The sequence below is a fragment of the Pezoporus wallicus genome, unplaced genomic scaffold (assembly GCF_028554395.1).
Source record: "Pezoporus wallicus isolate ANWC-B61680 ecotype Strahan unplaced genomic scaffold, APGP_CSIRO_Pwel_v1 contig_4816, whole genome shotgun sequence".
NCBI lineage: Eukaryota > Metazoa > Chordata > Aves > Psittaciformes > Psittacidae > Pezoporus > Pezoporus wallicus.
The window spans coordinates 4857171-4875258 of record NW_026640990.1 but is presented as its reverse complement, the minus strand read 5'-3'; the positions used below and the strand labels follow the sequence as shown (position 1 = coordinate 4875258).

At 42.3% G+C, this 18088-nt stretch overlaps 1 long non-coding RNA gene across 1 annotated transcript in view; it reads left to right on the top strand.

The window, feature by feature from the left end:
• The window catches only part of LOC130605774 (uncharacterized), a 63106-nt gene extending 45866 nt beyond the window's left edge, over positions 1-17240 (top strand). Inside the window, exon 3 of the long non-coding RNA XR_008973779.1 lies at positions 17001-17240. This is a non-coding gene — a long non-coding RNA (uncharacterized LOC130605774). The remainder of the gene's footprint in view (positions 1-17000) is intronic.
• The last annotated feature ends 848 nt before the right edge of the window (positions 17241-18088 follow it).

Genomic DNA, 18088 nt, shown 5'->3' with positions numbered 1-18088 from the left:
AATTGATATTAATAGCAAATTATTTTTAGAAGGGAAGCTGACATATTATAAAAGTGTCAAATGATAATGATATGGCAGATGGTATATGTAATGTGCAGTTGCATCCTAGATTGATAGGCGCTTCTAAGTTTGTTAGAAATTTCAGGTACACCCCTACTGCGTTTCAGTGTAGGCAAAATACCCAGCACTAGTTAAGTAAATGAACTGCAACAAGAATTGCAAATTCAAAAGAAATGTCTGATTTGCTTTATTACTAGGGACTACACATGTGCTGAAAGAACCAGGTCTGGTTTGTTAAAGCCAGATGTAGAAATGCTGCCTTCAGCTAACTCCATCCTCTGCAACTGCCTTCTGCAAGTGCCTTTCCTCCCTGCTGCCCATCTCCTATGAACCCTCTGATCTTTGCCCAGCTGGTGAGTGATCATCCTCTCACTTTCACCTCAAAGTGCCGACCCCCTCCGTACCTGAGATCAAAGCCTCCAAGTCTATCCAAATCTATAGTATTATTTGCCTATGCTTACCCATATTGGTGTGGCATGGTTGCATTCTTGGCATGACTGTACAGAAAAGAGTGTCTGAGTATTTGTGGATCTGGAAAGGACCATTTTTGTGAACACACAACCGGTATGCAGGGGATGAGTAAGAACAGCTACGCAGTTTTATAGAGAGCAGTATGCTGGGAGGCTAAAAGGTGCCTATGATATTTTGGCTGAGCTGTTCTGGTCTAGGACCGTGTTTGTCTGAATTGTGGTGATAGCTGTTTTGAACAATGTCTTGCTATAGCATCTTGGAGCTGATTGAAGCAATGGGATAAAAGAATGGATTATGAAAAGCAGAGGAAATACTGGATTTAAGTGCTCCTAGGAATAATAAAATGTCTGTTCTGCAATATGTTCAGCTATGCATGCAGAAACAATCTGTAGGGTTGCTTAGTTTTTTTCCAAGCTTTTATTAGGATGTTAGAAGTAAAATCTTGGCCATCTTGAAGATGGTGGGAAACTGCCTTTGCCTTTTTGGGTCAGGATTTCTCCCTTATGTCTGTGCCTGCTGTACTTGGCAATTCACCAGAAACCCCACTGCAGCTAACCTAAGAAGGCAGAGAGGAGCAAGCAGCTAAACTGTACTTTCTAGACAAAATGGAGCATCCCCAGGCAGTGTTCTGGGGTTGATGTTGAATTTGGCCATCCTCAGTCCTTCTCCGTGCTGAGGGTCTCCTGAGCAAAGGAGTGGGAAAAGCTAACAGGAAACATAGGGGCTTGAAAATGGGGCTCAGAGATGGCAAGGAACTTGTGATAGGCCAGGGGCAGAGCTGGGAGGAGACCCTGTTGGCCTGACCACCTCTGATTGTGTAGCAGTCTACATGTGCAAAGAATTTAGATAATATTATAAGTAAGTAAAGTTTCATTGCTTTAGATGCATCCCAGAAGAAAGCAACTTCTACTCTAAAATCCTGACAAACAAACCATAAAAAAGCCCTCTCAATTTCCCAGAAATCTTGTTTATAATATGCATTAGTGCATAGAGAGTCTCCAAATTTAAGTGACAAATATTTGGCCCTGGAGTATGTGAAATGATGCCATTCCTCATTTTTGAGTGATGCACACCTGGACCAATTTGACCATGGGCACCTCTCCTCTGGTGTCTTAATTGTGAGTAGATAAATTATACTGACTATTCCTACTTAAATAATGTTTTTCTTCTTTTGACCTCAGAACAGTTTAAAGAGGTGATACTGCTTCAGCTCCATCATGGGCTGGGAATTTCTATGCTGAGTTTTAGCCTCAGAGCAGTTACAACAACTTACAAGTGTCTCAAAGATCTTAAAACAATGCTACTGATCTCCAAATGATAGCCCCTTAGATATTATTACAGAAACTTTCTGGAAGTAGTGAGAACCAAAAGGGAGCAATTAATTCTTGGAGTAACCCCATTTACTCTAGCAGCTTGGCCCTGAGGGAATAGGAGCACTTGATGTCTGACAGCAGCCCCAAATGTCAGTATTTCTCCCCTTGTTCATTTGCCTGCTTGCTGTGGTAGATTTCATGCCGTTATAAGCTGTTTATTTACAGCCTGATCAAAGTACTTAATGACAGGGTTAATTTCTACGTATAATAAGGAAGTCAAGACAGGAGACAGGTACTGTGTAATCGAATTTTTCATTTTGGAATTTGTTTCCCTTCATGTAGGGCTTAGCTTTGATTTTTATTACCATTAATGTCTGCATTTACTGTTTTCTAGTCTCTTAGATAAGCTAAACCTACTGTGGAAATAGTAGGGCACTGTATTGTTGCAACAGCTTCCATGAAAGTATGATGATAAAGTAAAAAGAGTCTATAACTTCTCTGCAGCAAGACCTTAAAAATGCATTTTGGTTTGGAGGACAGCTCTTAATAAAATTACACTGCTTAAATAGTCTACTGAGATACTAATTCTCTTTTTATGACCCCATAGGTATGTGCACAGGCACGGATGCTTAAGTATGTGTGTACATAGCCAGAGAAAGAGTCAAAGATAGTGCTAAAATACAAATTCTTATTGTTTATTAAGTGTGTGTCTTCAGCAAGACTTTGCAGACATAAATGAATCTCCACAGCATCCTTTTGAAAGAACTGATTGTGAAAAACTGGTTAATGGTACTCATTTCTTGAAAGGTGGAAATGAGACATGAAGCGTTAGATCTGCATTTGTCCTGCATAATTTGGTTTTCATTTTTAGATGCACTGAGAACTGTGAATATTCCTGGACATTCTAAAACCTAGGGGTACAGAAGTGATGGAGGCCTTAGAAAATACGCTTCTTGCTGAGGTAGCCAGCTTCAGGAATCAAGCTGGAAGTGGAGATGACATTAAACCTGGGCATATCCAGCTCACCCTGCATCCACCGAGTTTCTGTTTTTGTAGTACTCTGTAAATTTTAGGAAAACAGGGACTTAAAAGCTCATGTGATACTAAATTTTGTGAACCACTGTTAGCCAAGTTTCCTTATGGCTGAGGTAGAAATCTTCGTGAGGAAAGTGTGCACCTCTGCTAGCACCATTGTGCAAACTGTAGTTTGCAAATGTGGTGGGAGGCTTTGATCATGCTAATTTGGGCTCAGTCATGCACCTTCTTTTCCTCTTTTAACATGCAAATAGCAGCTGTGTCAGTCTCTGGGATGGCTGCTTGTTCCTTTAAGGGAGAGATTCCAGTTCATACCTTCAACCAGTGCATTTGTGCGTGGGCAGAGGTATAGCACAGTGGTACAGCTGCTGACAAGGGAAGAGCTGTGATGAAGGTTGGAACAAGTCAGTGGAATAGAGGAGTTCTGAAAGAAGACGCTGAGCTCTTCTGGTGTGTTTTCATTTATTTAAAAAAAAGGGGGGGGGAGGGGAAGCAGCTGAGAACTACACAAAATGATAATCCATGATCCTGCCCCCATGAAAGGGATTGCCAGAAGGATCCATTTCTTTCTTCTGAACCCAAGGGTCCAGGCAGCGGACCTGGGGCTGGAGCGGGTCAGCCGGGACAGTGGTGTGCTTATGTGCCACTTGAAATCCCTGCCGTGGTGCCCAGGTGCTGAAGGAGCTGAGGTGGTGAGCTGTCCTGCTGGGAGCTGTGGCAGTACCATGCTCATCCAGCTTCATTTCCATGGTATCACTTGGATGCCACTGAATTTACTGGCTGCACAGTGTAAGTATTGCACAAGAAGGACCTGTTTAAAAGGGTGCTTAGTTTAAGGTGCAAGGATTTCCTGGAATTTGTAGCACAGAGTTTTCTGGAAGGTCACCTCAAAGAAATATGTCGTCTCTGTGAAGTTCTCAGTTGAGTCCGTAGGCAGCTTGACACAAGGATTTTCAAAAGGTGACAACTCGTCTTTCAGAAAGCCTTGGCTCCTGTTTGTCTGTTCTCCCCTGAAAAGACTGTCTTGATGTGATGTCAGTACCACAGCAGGCTAGGACTCAATGTACATCTGTGGCTTTGTGTGCCCACGAACATCCTTGGAAGCTGTAACATAATAATATCTGTGAAACCTTCAGCTCCTCTGTGACCCGCTTTACAATCTTGAATATAATCCCTCTGTGTGTGTGCAAATGGCACAGAGAGTGGGGTAAGGGAAAGAAACACGTGGACATGTTTTAATCATAATGATGGAGTCAAAATGATGCCATCCCCATACAGGGAAGGCCCTTTAATAACTCTAGCCTCTGCACTGCTCCATGGGCAAGCAAGGCTGTGACCTGTAGGGTTTTAATTGACTTCAAATTTGGCAACACTAAATTGAGTGGGTAATATGCTGTGACACAATAGGATTAAATGCTGGCCCTATTAATGGCAGAGGATTTTGGTACTGATTTTGAAGGTACTTTAGGATTTCAGCTGAGGAAGGTGGCAACATCATGAGGAAATAATCTAGTTATTTCCTGTCAAACAGAGGACCCTCAGCAACATGGATGTTACAGAAAATGCTTTTCAAATAGAAATCTATCCTGTTGCAAAGGAACATCTTGAGCTATTGACCCTGCAAAGTAATACATACATATAGTCATTTCCTTGCTATTTAAAACTTCCTTGTAACCAGGTGGGTGGATCTGGTCATGCTGTACTCCGCCATAACAAAAATTTACCCAAAGCAATTTTTTGCCTGGCCTAAATTTTGCAAAAAATATCTGGTCTTTAATACCTTTGAGAAAGGGAGATATTTGCACCTGACATGTCTACACATTACTTAGAGCAGGTTATTGATCGGTCCTATATATGTTGCTTTCCAGTGGGAGGATGAGATAGAGACACCAATCCATTACTGCAGCTATCTAACACTGGAAAGCAATAGGACTAATGATACAGGTTTTCAATAGCTGATTTATATTATCCTGCAGTCAATAAAGCTCATGATTTTGCCACTGTATCGTTGAAAGCAATGCTCCCAAATGCTGGCAGGCCCCAAATCTGATCCTCTATAACAGCACAGCTCCTGTGCTACAAGCCGGTGAAAACAAAACCCCACTAGTCTTCCAGAGTATGATCAGGACAAGCTCTTTACTCACTGAGCTGTGGGTTCTCTGAACCCCAAGCTGATATGAGGCTCATTCTGGTGAGTGATTCCTGTTAAAGAGTAGCTATGGACTATACCAGCTGCTCTTGCACTACGCCACACGGAGGGAAAAAAGAAAGAGTTCTTTCTCTGGGCAAATCACTTAAAATCTCAGTTAGTGCTAATTTGGTGGTGATTAACGAGAAATATATGTCGGTGGCTACAAGTGAAAGGCAGTAACTGGCTCCCCTCTTCTTCCTTCTAGTAATGCAAGTACTTTGGGCACCACAGAGGAACTGCCCACAGAATCCAGCATTGTGCAGAGTTGAGGGAGAGCGTGGCAGCAGCAAGGAGCTACGTTTGCTGGAAAAAGCACTTGACAAGCCAAGTGAAAGCCTGAGTAGCCAGTAGGCACAGTCCCATCCTCTCTTTCAGTTGTGTTTGAACATGAGCATGGTCACATCAGAATAGGCTATCGTATCAGATCAGCTCAGATAGGCTGGGGGCTTGCCTCAGGATGTGCTGGTGGTTTCCAATGTGCATGAAGGAAAGGCTGTGTGTAGACCAGCTGTGCACTTAGAGAGGAGAGTAAAGATGTAGCATGGAGGTTTGCATGTTCAGATAGGCTGACCTGCAGGGACAATGAATGTCTTTTGGGGCTTGTACACACCCTGTTTTCACAGAAACATTTCAGGCAGATTTGTAACATGTTATAGCTGCCAAGTGTCTTATACACAGTCACAGTCTAGTGACTGAAGGATCCACTAATTAAGAAGCCCCTAATTAGGCTTTTAAATGATAAACTGTAATGGCTGTAGTGCAGCTGTTGTAAACTATAGAGTAAATTATACCCCGGTGAAAGAGGCTTTAATTATGTATTTATATAACAGACTTTAAGGTCTTTGAAAGATAAAAGAATTTTCAGTATCAGCAATTAAAAAACCAATAAAGTAACAATAAACCTCTTAAATCAATGAAAGCAAGGAAATCCAAAGTTAATCTGAAAAGCTGCAATGGTACTTTCTTTAATGCTCATTGTGTTTTAGTTGGTTGGGGGGTTGATTTTGTTCTTTTTTGTTTTCATAATGGATGAGATAAAGAGGTATTGTCAGCCAGGAGTTTATGTCCCCTGCTTTCGATTAACTAGCTTTTATAGGTCCTTGTACAGCATTAATGATATTTTGGCAAACTTTCCATGGTTACATTTTTGCAGAAATCCTAGAATACCCTTATTAGCTAGCATTTCTTTTTGTATCCTGATTTACAGAATGGTTAGTAGTACACATGCCTTTGTGAAGTCAACAGGGGCTTGAAAATTGGTCCTATTTGGCCCTTGGAGACCATGTTCAGGCCAAATCTAGCCTGCACATTGTTGATGCAGCTTTTGCAGCCATTCACCATGCTGTGCTTATGAAGTGGAGAAAAGGTCTGGATGTCTCCAGGACTACTCAGCTACTTGGAGATTGCAGTCTGGGCTTCTTTTTTACAGGGCTCGGTCCTGCTCCACTGAAATTGAGGAGAGTTTAGCCCTTGCCGACATTTGGGGCTAGACCATATTCCAGCCGCTCTGTGCTTTAGATATGAGCACTGCTCCTCTCCTGCCAGCTCTGCCTAACAGTGCCTCTCCTGGTAACCTCACAAGTTCTGCCTCCAAATTCACATCCACCCTCAGCCTTCCTTGGTTACCCAGCCCTGTTTGCTGCCCTTTCTTGCCATCTCTGATCACAACGGATGCTGATGCCCTGTAGTGTAGAAATGCCTCTTTGCGGAGAAAAGGAAAGGCATCTTTGATGTGCCATCCACTGCCTGATGGCTTTGCTCATCTGTTGTCAATACTTTTAATTTCTTAGATTGCTGCTTCTCAGGACAAGGGCTGTGCTTTTTGTGCCTGCATGCTGCCATCACATAGAAGATACAGATATTAGGCTGTGATATGCAGAGAGTTCAGCTCCTTTAGCTGTTTTTTGCAACTGGCCCTCACAGCTGTAGGACTGAGCAGCCCATGACAGGCAAACAAGGTAGTGCTTTTTGTTTATTCCAGCCACATCCAAGTATTTTTATCTGGAAATGTCACAGCAAGGGAAATAGGAAATACAGTTCTCATAGTTAATTTTTATGGTTAATTAATTAGCCCAAAGAGTATTAAATTGTGCTAATGTAGTTTGCCTCTTGATGCTGTCTTTTGACTTCAGTGGAACTAAATACACGCTTAAAGTTAACTACATGCTTAAGTGCTGTGGTGAATCGGGGCCTAGGGCATTAATTAGAACTTGGCTCAGATTTACTTTCAAGGCTTTCCCCCCCTCTTTTTTTTTTTTAACTCTTCAGCCTCAGCAGTTTAATTGGTATGCAGATGTTCCCCTTTATTGCTGGCAGAGGCCTCTGTCACTGTTCTGAAGGTACTCAGACATCAAGGCTGGTACAGTGGGCAGGAAGAAACCCCCCTGAAGGCTTTCAAGCTTTGTGGGAAATAATGATGTATGAGACAGGGATTCCTTTGGAACCTGAAGGGAACATGACAGACAGAATAATATGGGAGGAAAACACTGTCTTCACAATTGAGACTGATGGTCTCATCTTGTCTCCTTGTTATTGTTACCAATCAAGACTGAGATGAGCTTTCTTATGAAGAACTTAATTTCGTGGCAGGTTCTATATGTTGGACACACTGCGCTCAGTGGTAGCTTTCCATCCAAAGTACAGATATTGACAGGTTCTGAGGAACCCTTTAGGGTGGTGTTTTAGCTTAAACCCTAAAATTCCTTCCAGCATTGAGATGCATTTTGTCAGGAATGACACTTGCAATTTGATAATCTTTTACCACTTTGCCTGCCTATCTCAAACAGCTAGCTGGAGGGGAGAAACCCAGAGTTGTTGGGCGGAGGAGCAAAGCTGGAACTAAAGAAGGACTGCAAGTTGACAGCAATGCAATAGCTCTAATTGACAGACAGACCAAAGGCACTACCTAAAGCAACTTTTCTTCTGCTGTTTAGGTTAGAAATGACCCTCAATTTGTCCTCCAATTGCCATGTTCAAAAAATAAGTGTTTTCATGTATATTCTTTCAAATGGATTAGCTGAAATATCAAGTGCTCATTTTCTATACTTGTATTATCAAGTTAGATGATTCAAAAAGCTGTTGTGCAAGGTAGAGGAAGATGGCTGTTTCTTAACTCCTCCAGAGTAAAAGCTGTCTTTCAGGGTACACTTTGCACAAGTTAGTATTTTTTGGCAATCACAGTTTCATCAGAAATGCATTTCAGCTAATGGGAGGCAGAAGGACTAATATACATGCTGCATGTTGTGGGTGCAAAAATGCAAATAGAAATTACACCCACCAGGGAAAAGGCGAGGAAAATGTACCTTCCTGGATGTGAGCAAGGGTAGGTTAGGAAACATCATCTTCCTTTTACAATTGGCTGTTACTCTTTACATTTCTGGAGAACTGGGATCTTGCTGTTAATCTTACAAAAATAGATGCTGTGGTGAAGCCTGAGGCATGAATAAAATTGGATGTTAATCTTAAAGCAGATTTTTTACAGCTATGCACTCAGAGCCAGTGAATCCAAATGATTTTGGAAACTCCGTGTTTGTTACTTATTTGATCAAAATGCTATGGGGAAAGAGGTCAGTGGCACAGGTACATATTATAACATCTGTGGCTCCTGAAAGTTGAGCAGATAAGCACAGCAAACATTAAGCATTTCTGGCTCGACACAAATAATAGGCAAAGCTGAAAAAAGCCTGCTGACAAGAGGGGTGGGTGTTGGTGGGTGACTTGCTGCAGTTTTAGAGCTGTTAAGTGTAGGTTTTTTAGCATTTTCATTATTTAAAATTGGAGTGGTATTTTCTTCACTCCCTCTGAAAAGTTACTAATTTACTCTGAAATACAGGGTAAGCCACAATGATTTAACAGATCTATAACGTGCTTTAGAGTGATTTTAAGTAACAGACACCCTCTCCAAGGTTCCACTGTCTCCGCTCTGCCCTCACTCCTTTCTTTGTGTACATCTGTACCAAAACGCAAAGCAGGGGCTGCCCTGCTTTCACCCACATGTGGCTTTCATCTGTCTAGATCCACTGTCAACAGGTTGGGTAGTTTTGGCTACTGGTGCTCATACAGGTTTGCTTTATTCCCAGTGTTCAGAAACAGAGGCTGTTAGCTTTGTTCAGATGCTGGGAAGGGCATCCTTGAGCATGGAGTGGTTCAAAAGCTGCTGTTCTTCAAGTACTGCTGGAAGTGGATGGGCCTTCCTTAGAGTAGCCCTAGCATGCAGAGGCTGCCCATTGCCTAGTGTGTGGAAAGTGCCTAGCAGAGCATGGCCAAGGGCCATGATCATAGAACCATAGAATCATCTAGGTTGGAAAAGACTTTATTATGATCATCAAGTCCAACCATTACCCCAGAACTGCCAAGTCCACCACTAAACCGTATCACTGAGGATCTCATCTATACAGTTTTTCAACACTTCCAGGGATGGTGATTCCACCACTTTCCTGGGAAGCCTCTTCCAATATCTGAGTAGCACTTTCCTGGAAAGCCTGTTCCAGTACCTGATTAGCACGATTACGGTATCCAGGATGCTCCTGGAATACAGGCAATATTAAGCAATCTGCAGTTCTCTGTGTCTGATTCAGAGAAGGCAGATGAGTTGTGTTCCTGACAGGCTGTCCAACAAGACGGGCAGCCTGAGCTGATGGGAGGTGGTCAGGGGTTTTTCTCTGGTTGTCACACTGAATGGGTCTCATTCTCCCCTATGTTACACTCCAGCCAATTCCTGTCTGCATATTGGTGTGTTGAACAACCATGCCTATGGCAGGATGCTTAAGCTGGAGGCTTTTTGCATGGATTGTATTTAAGTTTGATGGAGCCTTGCTGAGAAGGAGCAGGCCTTGCATTTACTCAGAGAGATCTCTGGTGGTTTGTGGTAAGGAATTGGGACCTGGGGTTGAAGCCACAATCTCCAGGACCAAACCACAGAATTTACACAACTGCCAGTTCTTCCCAGCTGATGGTCTGCACCACACATCTGCTGATTTTCTTTCTGCTCTTGTCGTTGCTGCTTGAGGGAAGAATCTACTTTGTTCTATATAGCAATTTGTCTAGCTTACTTTAATTTTATTAGCTGCTGCTGATTTGTTACTATTCAGTGTATTCATGGCTTTATTTAGTATCAATAACCAAGGATAGAAATACTTTAATGGAAAGCTAGATGGAAATGCTGAGATTCTCCAGAAACTTTGGAGGACTCTAGGGCTTCTTTTGCTCTTCTTTGTTTCCCTGTTCTAGGAGGCCTGGAGAATATTTATCCATTCACAAGAGAAACTATTCAAGATGCATGGGCCTGAAATGTCACTGTTAGCTTTCTACCGCTCTTCTGATGTGACTGGTATAGATCACGGCTGCCAGCAAACTTTTAAGTAAGAAAGCTTTTTTTACAAGGAGAGGTGGTTTGTCCACCCAACCTCTATTTATAACAGTATATTGTGAAACCATTTTTCTTCTGGAGGCTTGAGGCAACTGTTTTGATCTGGGAGCCTGCAGTGTGGGTAAACACAGCCATGTTAGGCTGGATAGAATGTCACCCTCAGGGATTCACATGTGTAACTCTCCTTCACTTGAACTGAATAAGGCACTAGAGTTTGTTTGCTTTCACTTTCTGTCACTTTTTGTCACTTTCACTGCTGTTCTACAGAAGCTATAATTTCTTCCTTTCTTCCCGAGTAGATGATGTCTAAAGAAGGCCTGAACTGAGTGTAGATATTCTTACATTTGCTTGAAATGAATGTAGCTCATAACTCTCATTTTAGCACCAATCTGGAATACTACTGTGAACAGATTTACAATGTCTGCCTCTTCCTTACCTTGGCATTCTGGCATTTATGCTTATTTTTGCATTGCTACTTGGGAGTTTAGTGAAGCCAAATGTCTGAAAGGTGAGTAGGTAAAAGGCAGGTACTTTCACATTCAAACGTACTCCTTTTGTGTGCTCCACAATCTTCTTTTAATTTTTTTAATATGGTTTTATTCTTCTCATACTGAGTGTCTCATCACTGATTTTTGTTCCAGCATGTGTGTCATTATCAGAGTCATTATCTGTGTTCCAGTTGCATGGTCCTTTGTTGCTGGATTGAAAAGATCTACTAACTTCAACCGTGTGTTTTTAGACTAGATGTTTACAGAAAGCCTTTACTGTGTTTATAGAAGAGCAGATTTAGTCTGGAAGTCATTGAGTGAAACCAATAAAGAACTTCCTTGATGTGATTTTTGGAGTTATTCTGTGGAGGTAAATTGCATGTTTTCAGGTATAGAACATAAGGGCACTTGAAAGCATAAAGAAGGTTAAGTGTAGATGATAATGAAAATGTTACCAGTAAGTTGTTTGATAATGTCAGTATATTAAAGTGATGTGAAATATCTCTTTGATTTCATGGACAGTGCCTTACTATATATAGGTTACTGTAATAACATGATCCTTGGTATCCATTGATAATAAGTTTAACTTTATAAAAAGTTTGTTAGTAATCCAATTTCCCTGAAATGTCTTATGAAAAGTATTTTTGTTACAGAAGACATATAGTTGCTATCTGCCTAGTGTTATCTCCGTCATAGTGACCTAAGCTAAGAAAACACGTTTGGAAAAAACATGCCAAACAGAGATGGTTGGGGGCCTTTTTTCATTAGATTTGCTGGAAATATTTATCAATAGTTGGATGTGTGGTCTTTCAACCAGGTTTCTTTCACCCAGATTATATGCAAACTGCAAGATTCTTCAAGCATAAAGTCATATGCCAGGAGAATGGTATTAGCATTTCTTTTAATAACTTTGGAATAAGTATCTTTTTTTGTGAATTGTCTTTCTTGCCATTCTTTACTGTGTAACATCTTTGCAGAACTACAGTAACTGAAAGGAAGGAAAATAATGGAAATTGTTTCTGTAATTGGAGCTGGGTTTGGCAGAGAGTTCTGCCTTTCTGGAAAAGAAATGCTGGTTTTGGTTCTTTACTTTGCCATCCCCTTTTTGTACTGTTGTGTATTGGGATAAAAGAATAAAGGTGAACACTAGATGAGCTATGAATTCCCCTTGGACCAAACTTCGTGAGTCTCTGCTCTGACATACATTTTGGTGTTACTGCTTCCTGGGGGATTTTATTCACAAAATCTCAGAACATATTCTTTCATAAGATTTCACATAATTTGATAAATGTTTGGATAGATTTCATACCATCTTATCAAAGTAGGCACAATCATTTTTTCTTCAGGAACTGAACTTAAATGAAATTCTTATTTATGTTGGTGGGATAATAATTAAGTCTGCAGATCCAAATCAGCAGTTTGTTATTCTCTTGCAGGAGTAGGCTGAATCAAAGCCTCTGTCAAAAATTAGAGCTGAAATAATGAATTAACATACCGAATAGTAGCAAGTCTTCTACCTGGGACAGTGTTGACATGTACCCTTCTCATAAAAGCTCTGGAAACGTTGTAAGACTTGGACAAACACAGTGCATTCTCAGACTGCAGGGATGTTGCTGCTGAGCACTGCACACTCTGAGTGTGTTCTTGGCTGATAGAAATCTGCGCAGTTACTGGAGGAGCTTAGTGGAATGGGAGACAGTCACAGCTGCTCTCTTAGGATGGCTTATCACTTTCTCGTGGGGCAAGGTACAGCCTCTATTCTCTTTTCCACCTGTGGAACTGGTATAATATTGAATAGATTATCATCAGGTTTCATTAGTGAAGCCCCATAAACCATAAAAGGAATGGCTCTACAGATCCACTGAAACTTGGTATGCCATTTATATTAAGTGGGTGAGCACAGATCAGTAGCCATGAAGATGCTGCTTTTCCAGAAATATGAAATATTTAGGTAAAATATCTAGGTAAAATCTGAACAGAAATATCATTACTGCCTGCTAAAATGTTGACCTCTTCCCTTCTAAATAGGTTCAATTCTCTTCTTGATGAGACTGCTGCATCTTCACCTTGAGTCCACCCTGGGCAGCTAAAGTGGGTCTGATCACCAAGGAAATCTGGCCCACTGAATTCCTTTCCATTCTGTGCAGTTGAATGAAAAGTGTGTGTCTTTTGAAGAACAGTGACTGAAAGAAATATTGATGACTGCCAGGGCATCTACAGAAAAGGATAAGAAAATTACTACAACAGGGAAGACAAAGGGGCTTTGTTACTCTTTCTTGTAGGTTGTATATATTAATAATAACAACTAAAGTTTTGTATTTTTTCAGAGAAACATACAAGGCTTTTAGTTGTATTGTTTTATTTGCAGCTAACTGAATGAACTAAGTGGAAAATCGCACACAGTACTTTGATTGTCTAACTGTGTATGTGAGGCTTTGGGAACAGTTTGTTATTCTAAAAGAACAGCACTAACAAGAAATCAGGCAACATATAATTGCTAGGCTGAGGGGCAGTTTGGGAAAGCACATATTTATTTATAAATTATTAAATAAAAGCACATAATATGTGGATCATCTCTCACTGCCTCCACACTTTGTACATTACTCATCTTCCTAAATTTCACATTCTCCAGGACATTGCTTCTTATAACTAGCGCAGGCATCAAAACCACCCACATCCAGGAAAGGAGATGCCTGTGCATTTGTTACAATGGGAGTTTTGGTTGTGGGACTCATCTAAGAATATGAGCTTTCAGTTCAAGGAAAGGACTCTTGACCAGGCTTTTGAAGGTTGGTTTATGCGCCTAAAATACACATGAGCACCTGGGACTCTGTTCACGTAGCTTAAACTCTGTCTAGTGCTTCCTGCTGACTAGGTACCTTTGGAGATTTACAGCCAGCCAACACCTTAAATAGAGGACTTAAGAAAAATTTAGTCATTAAATTTAGCAGGATTCTCAAAAACTTTGGTATATAATTCTCATCAGATTTGGCAAGAATGAAGTAACTTCTGGTTGTCCCATAAGGTTTTCTCTGCATGCTTAATACCTTACTACCTTAGGAAACACCGCCACTTTGCAAGACACAGAGAGGAGATAGACGGTAGTTGGACTTGTCAAGAAGGTGGAATGATACTTAATCCTCAGTGGTTTTGGCTACCAAATAGCTGTTCAGGCTCTCCTGGGGTGATGGTGCTGCCATTCTTTCCTTCAGCCTAGACTTGTGGGCTTTTTTCTAGGAGAGCAGAGGTAACTGTTATTGTTGGCTCAGCTCTTCACAGCTGTACACTGTTTACTTTCAACCAAAAAAAAAAAAAAATCAAAACAAAGCAGCTTTGAAAAAAATTGAAATACTTGAGGAAATAAATCTTCATTTTTAACCCTGTTCTATTTTTCTCTCTCTGATACTAGAACCCATATAAAGCCAAATATAGACTTTAACCAGCTCAACAGGGAATAGTGTATGCCTTCCACCCCACTCTCCCCTGCACTGGTGGGGCTAAATCTCAGCTGTGCTTCTGTGAAGCCTTTGACTGAATTTTGTGGGACAGCCTTTATTCAACACTTGTGTGCACCTCAAAAGCTGTCCACACTATGAGAAATAACTCACCTCTTTTTCCAGCAGGATGTGGGAAAGTTGCTGGATTAAATGCTCCTCGATCACAAAACTCGCTGTATTGGAGGCACTCAAAATATATGGCCTCTCAAACCCTTGTGAGTTCACAGCATTTCAAGATAAGTATTGCCAAGAAATGTGACTTGTTGAGGCCCACAATTAACTTTCTCAAAAGCAAGAATCTTATTTTTGCCTGCTGCAGATAGAGGGTGCATCTCAAAGCAGCCTTACGTTAAAGATAGATATAGCGTCTGGTTCAGATCACGATATGAAAAAAGATTCAGGTTAATTAGTATTTATTCTTAGTTTATAGTTATTCCTTTTGGTTTGAGCTAACAGGCAGGAACTGGAGCCCCGCAATGTTATTTCTCTTGGGATGAGAGATGAAAGAGAGAGGCGGTCTCCATGGTGAAAACTTACTTAGGGATGGGAATGTCACTGAAGAAGACTGGCCATTGCCTCTGGCCCTGTCAGCCTGCAGAGAGGAAGCTCTGAGCAGTGACCCAGTGCTAGCAGGGAGTATAGGGTATAGCCATGGGTCTGAGGGGGTTATGGACAAGGGGAGATGTCTTGGTTCCCTCCTCCGCCCGGTGACCTCAAACCTCCATGCTCACTTGACCCCCGTATACTGCCTGTTGCACTTTCTGGGTGCTTTTGGCTACAGAGAGTGATTGTGCAAGGGTGAGTGCGCACCTGTCCAGCTGCCAGCCTGCGGAGAAGGTGGTTTTCCAGAGCCCCTCTAAGGCTTTCAATTCCCTTTTCTTGCCACTGTTCTCTGCAGTACCACACAGGATGTACCAGCAACATCATCACAGCTTGAGTGCTGCTGCTTATCTTAAATGGACCTGTTTTTCCCCATGGTTCAAGCAGCCAGGAGGCAAAGGGGCCTCACACATGGGAGGAACAGACCTTCATGTTTTGCAAGTCCCATACATTTCCCCCCCCATCAGTGTTCAGCTGGGGTTGAGATGTCTCTAGCAAGCCCTCCTGTGTATTTGGGGCGAGTGCCCCTTCCCCAGTAACCACGGGGATTATTTTACTCCCTCAGGCATGTGCAGACAAGTTAGCTCCTCTTCTGGGGGAAAATGCTCTGCCTTTTCACATGCCCGCTTCCGGTGCCCAGGGGAAGATCAGCCCCACAGTGGGCAGGCTCTGGGCCTCCTGCCCTGCAGCCATAGGGCACCACCTCTCCTGCTCTGTGACAGGATCCTCTCAGCAGGCAGGGCTGTGGGCAGGGCACTCTTACCCTGAGGGGCTGAGGAGGCGGCAGCTGGGCTGTGGCTTTCCTGAGTTGCTGTCGTGGCTTAGAGCATGGTGTGGATATGGTCAGGCAAGCCTTTGCCTTGTGGGCATGGTTGCACTGGCGTGGCTGGTGGCCAGGTAGTGTATGTAGATGTGACTCTCCCCTGCTCTCCTTTCTGAAAATGTTTGCTTTAAAGTCTAAATAAGATCTAAATTCAGTTCTCCTAATGTGCTTTTGGCTGTCCTCCTTCCATGTCTGCCCTGTGGAGGAACTGAGGAAGTGTTGCTCCCCACCCAGCCACTTCAAGCAGACCATTGGGATGAGGTGGTGTTCACCAGTGCTTCTGTTAACAGGGACCTTAACGTAAAGCTGCTGGGTTGAATATAGATAAAAATAGCATAGACTGTGTTTTTGATTGAAAGTTCACTTGCAGAAGGGTGGAAAAAAGACTTCCAAACTTGCACATAAGCAAAATAGGTGTCAATTTCTGCCTTGGAAAGGCCATGGTAGTCTCTGGAGAGACTACCGGGCAGTAAGTTCCAGCCTTGGAGCATGGTGCTGTGCCTTGCAAAACTCTGCTGTCACTAGCTCCTCAGTGGTCTGCAGCAGCCTCAGTGGACAAGACTTGCCACTTTTAGTGCAGGAAAATCCTAAGCTTAAAACCATGTATAATAAATGCTAAGAACACTCATTTCAGGGCTTCTCATGCCAGCATAAAAAAGGTACTTAAAAAAAAAAAAAAGAAAAAAAGACAAGAATATGTTTCATTGCTTGCTTAATTGTGTAAGTTTTCTTATGTCCTGTGGTGCTGGTGTTAAAGGTGCTTGGTGTTACCAAGGCCAAATCCAAATTAAATCAGCCTATTATCAAGGCTAAATCCAAATTAAATCAGAGTATTTTTCATGTCATTGTGGTCTTGAGTATCAGCTGTTTTAGCAGGTCAACAAGATATTTGGGCCAAGCAGCCCAGTTCCTTCAGAATTTGCCTATGTAGGTCCGTAGACTATTGATTTGGCCACCATTTACAATTAGTATGGCATCTTTATACTGCTCTTACATGTGCAAAGGTGTGGACACATGGCCTTAGATATTATTAAGTGATTTAAGTCTGGCTTTGTTTCCTCTTGTTCTGCTCTCTCCCCCTGTTCTTTAATTAAAAGGCTGAAATGTGTGTTCAATAAAGTCCTCCAATGGCCTCTGTCTTTTGTTGCTCCCAGAAAGAAGAGAACAGAACCCCTGTGATGGAAATGTGTGGACAGCTATGAATCTTCAGTGAACTCCAAACTGTATGGCAGCTACAGGTAAGCTCATAAATTAAGCTGTTACTATGGAAAGCACAAAGCGTGGAAGCCTTTTGTTCTTGCTTCTTGTGTTGACTCCTTGAACGTAAATTCAATTTCATTTTGTGCTCAGATACAGTCTTTTGCATAGGCTGTGTTCTGCAGGTTCAGTGGACAAAGCTGACTTCGTGTTTGGAGATGTGATGAGGCTTGGATAGGCAGTTGTGGTAGATGGGGTTAGGTGGATCTGCCAGCCTGGAAAGCACTAGAACTGGATTACAGTTGTGAAATGCTAGATCTGAAAGACATTTTTACTGTGTCTTCCCTTTCCTTTTCCCTTGTGTTGTTGGTCAGGTTGGACTTAGAATCATAGAATCATAGAATCATTAGGGTTGGAAAGGACCTTAAGATCATCTAGTTCCAACCCCCCTGCCGTAGGCTGGGACACCTTACGCTAAACCGTATCACTCAAGGCCTCGTCCAACCTGGCCTTGAACACTGCCAGGAATGGAGCATTCACAACCTCCCTGGGCAACCTATTCTAGTGCCTCACCACCCTTACAGGAAAGAATTTCTTTCTTATATCCAACCTAAACTTCCCCTGTTTGAGTTTTAACCCTTTACCCCTTGTCCTGTCACTACAGTCTCTAATGAAGAGTCCCTCCCCAGCATCCCTATAGGCCTGCTTCAGATACTGGAAGGCTGCTATGAGGTCTCCACGCAGCCTTCTCTTCTCCAGGCTGAACAGCCCCAACTTCCTCAGCCTGTCTTCATACGGGAGGTGCTCCAGCCCCCGATCATCCTCGTGGCCCTTCCCTGGACTTGTTCCAACAGCTCCATGTCCTTTTTATGTTGAGGACACCAGAACTGCACACAATACTCCAGGTGAGGTCTCACGAGAGCAGAGTAGAGGGGCAGGATCACCTCCTTTGAGCTGCTGGTCATGCTCCTTTTGATGCAGCCCAGGATACAGTTGGCTTTCTGGGCTGCAAGCACACACTGAAGCCGGCTCATGTTCATTTTCT